Below are 5,335 nucleotides of genomic sequence, written 5' to 3' on the forward strand. Positions count from 1 at the left end.
CCTGGCTTGAAAGCTATGCGAATAGAGGTATGATAACACTCTCTTGCTTCCTTTTGTGCTTGGTACTCACCAATAGTCGAGAATTTAACAGATAGGTTATATATCGAGGTCATCACTTTCAATTCTCTCAAAGAGGGCTCCCTAATACTGCATTGAAAGTGGAAGCGCAATCAACTACAACAAAGTTTTCCATGACATTTATTTTTATAGGTTGCTACCCCATTGGCTTGTGGGTGTACTATGACATATAAACTCCTCCTTATGCCCATTTCCCTATAGTAAGCCTCGAATGACCCCCCTTCAAACTGAGTGTTGTTATCTAATATGATTTTATAGGGCACTCCATATCGCAAAAGGCTAGGGGCTGGTCATGTTAATCAGCTAATTCAGGGGTTGTTGGGGGAAGTTTGCGTCTCGTTGGAATTTGTTCCACTTTCATGCCAAGTCACTGGCGTCCTTTTCCATAGTGGGCCAATAATACCCTTGCCTCATGGCTTTCTTGGTCGTCGACTGTCCACCTGTATGGTTCCCGTAGTCGCCTTCATGTATCTCATACAGAACATTCATGTTTTCCTCCCCGCTAGTGCATCGCAAGATGGGACAGAGAAGTCCTTCTTGTATAAGAATCTGTCTACTATGGTGTATCGGACAACTTTGTACGCTTGTCTCCGAGCATCTTTTTTTTTCTGTCAGCAAAGTCCTATCCATCAGGTATCTTACAATTGGGTTGACCCACAACTCTCTGGTGGTGTCGACCATGCGAACCTCTCCTTCAGTGATACTTTGTTTTGATAAGTATTCCACAGGGATAGACTCGAGCGTATCTCCATCCTTTGAAGAGCCAAGTTTGCCAAGGGCATTGACATTGGTGTACTTCTCCCTCAGGATTTTCTCTAGGGTATGTCCTTCTAGACGGTCCAAATAGCATTTTTCCCTCGCTAGGTATGTAGCTATCTTGTTACCCCTCACATGATAGTCACCTTTCACCTGAAACACCACTAGTTGTTAAACACTAAAACAATATAAATATTTTACCTTCAATTCTTTGGTCAACCGCAAGCCAACCAGAAGTGCCTCGTACTCTGCCTCGTTGTTTGAAGCCTTGAACCCAAATCTTATCGCACAATACATCTTGTGTCCCCCAGACCCAATCCTCACCATACTGGCCCAGTTCCTCCTTCATTGGACGTTCTATGTACATGGAGACTGCACTCCTCGAGCTTTCATTCTTCTTCCTTGTAAACTAGTTCATTATCTTCTATCCCTTCTTCCTCGTTGGGTCGATAATTAAAATCGACTATGAATTCTGCAAGTACCTGCCGATTGATGGGAACCCTGGGCCTATGTGTGATGTCAAACTGACTTAGCTCAATCGACCACTTCAGCAATCTTCACGAGGTTTCAGGTTCATGCAAGACTTTCCTTAAGGAGATATTGGGAGCACCACAATTTTGTGGAACCAGAGGTAAGGCCTCAACTTTCTTGAAGCTATCGCTAGGGCATATGCCAACTTCTCAATCTCTGCTTATCGGGTTTTCGCATTCACTAAGTGTTTGCTGATGTAGTATACGGGTTGTTGGTTCTTTTTCTCACCTTTGAGTAAAACAACACTTATGGTATGTTCAGATACTGCTAAATACAAGTATAGCCTCTTGCCCTTTTCAGATTTGGCAAGTAGAGGTGGTTTTCTGAGATGCTCCTTCAACTTGGCAAACATCGATATTCCTTCCTATCTGATTAGCCAACATCCTATTCACCAACCTCGGGTAGGTGGTGCCAGCATTCTCCAACCCAAAGGGCATCATTCTATACCAATAGAGTCATTTATCTATTATGAATGGAGTATGATCTTCATCAGCTGGGTCATGGGTATCTAGTTAATCCCATAATAAGCATCCATGCAGCAAAGAAACTCATGCCTGGTAGTTGCATCAACCAATTGATCTATCCTTGGAAGTGGGAAGCTATCCTTGGGACATGTCTTATTGAGGTTATTGAAATCCACGCAAGTTCTCCACATCATGTTTGGCATCGGGATTAGCAGGGGGTTTGATACCTATACTGGGTAGATTGCTTCGCGGATAAATCTATTCATTTTCAATTTGTTGACTTCCTCTCTTAGGGTTGCATATCTTTCTGGATCAAGTGCTCGCCTATTTTGTCTCACATGTCTTGCCTTAGGGTCGATGTTTAGGTGAGGACACATGATGGAAGGGTCTATCACTATCATTTCTTCATGATTCCTAGCGAATACGTCAAGGTTATCTTTCAAAAACTTCACTAGCCTCACCTTTCTATCTTCTTGAAGGTTTCTTCCAACCTTCAACTTCCTTAATAGTTCTTTTCCATAGTGGGCCAGTAATACCCTTGCCTCATGTCTTTCTTGAAAGTCTATTGTCAACCTGTATGGTTTCTGTAGTCACCTTCATGTATCTCATATATAACCTTTATGATTTCCTCCCTGCTAATGCGTCGCAGGAGTGGGACAGAAAATAACCTCTTGTGTCCCCGCTAACGCATCGTAGGGTGACTTTGTACGCTAGCTCTGAGCAACTTTTTTTTCTGTCGACAAAGTCCCATCCATCAATTATCTTACAATTGGGTCGAATACGACTCTCTGGAGGTGTCGACCATGCGAACCTTTCCTTCAGTGATAAATGGTTTGGATAATTATCCAACAAGGACGGACTCGAGCGTGTCTCCATTCTTGGTGGAGCCAAGTTTTGCGAGGGCATCGGCATCGGTGTTCTTCTCCCTCAGAATTCGCTCTATGGTATGTCCCTCCAGACGGTCCAAATAGGTTTTTACCCTTGCGTGGTAGGTATCCATCTTGGTGCCGCTTGCTTGATACTCACATTTCACCTGAAACACCATGATTTGTGAGTCTCTAAAAGTATGTAAATGTGTTACCTTCAGTTCTTTTGCCAACTTTGAGCTAGCCCAAAGTGCCTCGTACTCTGCCTTTGTTTGAAGCCTTTAACCCAAATATTATCGTACAATACATCTTGTGACCCCCAGGCACGGTCATCACTACACCGGCCCCAGGTCAACCTTCATTGGACGCTCCATCTACTTGGAGACTCCATTCATTGAGCTTTCATTCTTGTTCCTTGTAAACTAATTCATTCTCTTCCATCTATTTTTCCTCATTGGGTCGATAAGTAAACTTGATTATGAAGTCTACAAGTACATGCCATTTATGGGAACCCTTGGCAATATGTGATGTTGAATTGACTTAGCTCAATCAACCACTTCAGCAATATCTATTAGCTTTAAGGATTGTTCAAGAACTACCTCAAGGGGATGTGGGTGAGTATCTCAATGGTGTGGGCGTGGAAGTAGGGCCTCAATTTTCTTGAAGCTATCACTAGGGATATGCAACCTTCTCTATCTCCAGGCTCATGGTGCACGGGGGTGGACTTCGTCTAGCTTCCCTGACATAGCTATCACTTCCCTTTCTCATCTCTCCTCCGAATCTTGGACCTCTAAAGATCGTTCATACTTTTCTCTGCACCACTGAGGCTCGTTCTCGGGCTCGTAGTGAGGTTTCCCTATCCTATGGTATTTGGCTCTCCCTTCTTACATAACTACCTAGGTACTCCCTGCGTATGAGTTCCTCGATTTCTACTTTCAAATAAGTACACTCTGTTGTGGTGTGGTCAATCTCCTTGTGATTTTGGCAATACTTACTGGGGTCCTTTTTAGATCGGTCTCTCTTCATTGGTGGGGGTTTCTTGAATGGGGACTTGTAACGTCCCAAAATTACCTAATAAGGCTTAGGGCCTTGATTAGGGGGCCGGGATGGAAATATATGGAATTATGTGTTTAATTGCTATATTGTTAATATGTGAATTATGTGATAATATGACTAGATGTGCATATTTAGGGATATTAATTATGCATGTGGGCCCACTTCTTAATATAAGGGCGATTTGGTAATTTGGTCGTTGCGGGCATAAATGTGTATTTATATGCAATTATGTGATATATGTGAGAGACCACATTATTATGTGGGTTTATTTGGGTTACTCGGCACAAAGCGATCCTAGGGAGCAAGTTAGCAGGAAAGTCACAATGGAACCCAATACCCAGCTTGGGGTGAGTCAAGGGGTATTTTGGGTATTGGATAATTAATCGGGTTATCAGATTATGAAAATAAATAATTGGAGATATATTTGGAGTTAGAGAGTCTAGGAGGGAAGGTTTGGGAAATTTACCATTTTTCCCTTGGGACGTTTCTGGTACCCCGAGCCTTGGGATTAACTTATATGACTTCAGTTAGAAACAAAAGACAAAACAGTAGAACATTTTGGGAGCTGCCTAAACTGACCCTTTCTTTTCTCTCTCACTCTTGTTTTTCTCTCAAGATTTCCTAAGCTATTATCATTGGAAATTAAGAAATTTGGGGGTAAGAATCAAAGGAGATTTTGGGCTAGGATCACATAAGTTGAAGCTTAAGGCTTGAGGGATTTAATCTTCATCAGAGGTATTCCTCAAAAAAAAAAAAAAAAAAAATCTTCATCAGAGGTATAGCATCAATTTAATTTCCAGCATTTAAATTCTGAGTTTTCATGGATGGTTTTAGTATTCTTGGGTCTTTGAAGTTAAATATTTAATTGGAGTTTTGATGAGGTTTTAAGTAAGCTTTTTGTTAGGTTTTGTTGCTGGGAACATTTTAGAACTACTGTGATAGTTAAATTGTGTTGTTGGATTGATTTTGGGTTAAATTGGCTGTTGAAATGGGAGATTTCTCTGGGTTCGAAAGGGTCGGGCCGCAGCTCTGTTGTTGGTGAGCCGCGACCCTCTCGAACAGATGGGGGCCAAGGAGAAGGGCGGGCTGCGACGCCGCTATGGCTGGGCTGCGGTGCGTGTCTGCTGGTTAGGGAGGTTGGGCCTCTGGTTGGAGGCGGGCCACGGTATGGGGGCCTAAGGTCACGAATCTTAAGTGGTTTTTGGACCCCTAGAAGTTTTTGAGCACGGGAACTCAACTTTAAGGGCTCGGGATTGTTTCCACTACTTGATTTGGTGGAACCCAAGGGCCCGGAGGCTAGGACTTGGTCTGGAATGCTGTGATTGCTCGATGTTAATAGAATCCAATTTTTATGGTTGTGACATAGGCTATCCCTAAGGACTCCAAATCGGGATCGTGCTCGAGGGTCATTCTTGTTTATGCTTGCTTAGACCCAAGGTAAGAAAATTGTACCCATAACATGTTGTATGTGATTAGGTCTTGGGCCCCAGGGTTGGTTATGTTAGGTTATTGTTTTAAATGCTTCCTGTTAGATGCCTAAGTGCTTATATTCTTTATGTAAATTCTATGGTTAGGGCAAGTGGC

Source organism: Humulus lupulus, chromosome 3 (assembly GCF_963169125.1).
Source record: "Humulus lupulus chromosome 3, drHumLupu1.1, whole genome shotgun sequence".
In the NCBI taxonomy this organism is placed as follows: Eukaryota; Viridiplantae; Streptophyta; class Magnoliopsida; order Rosales; family Cannabaceae; genus Humulus; species Humulus lupulus.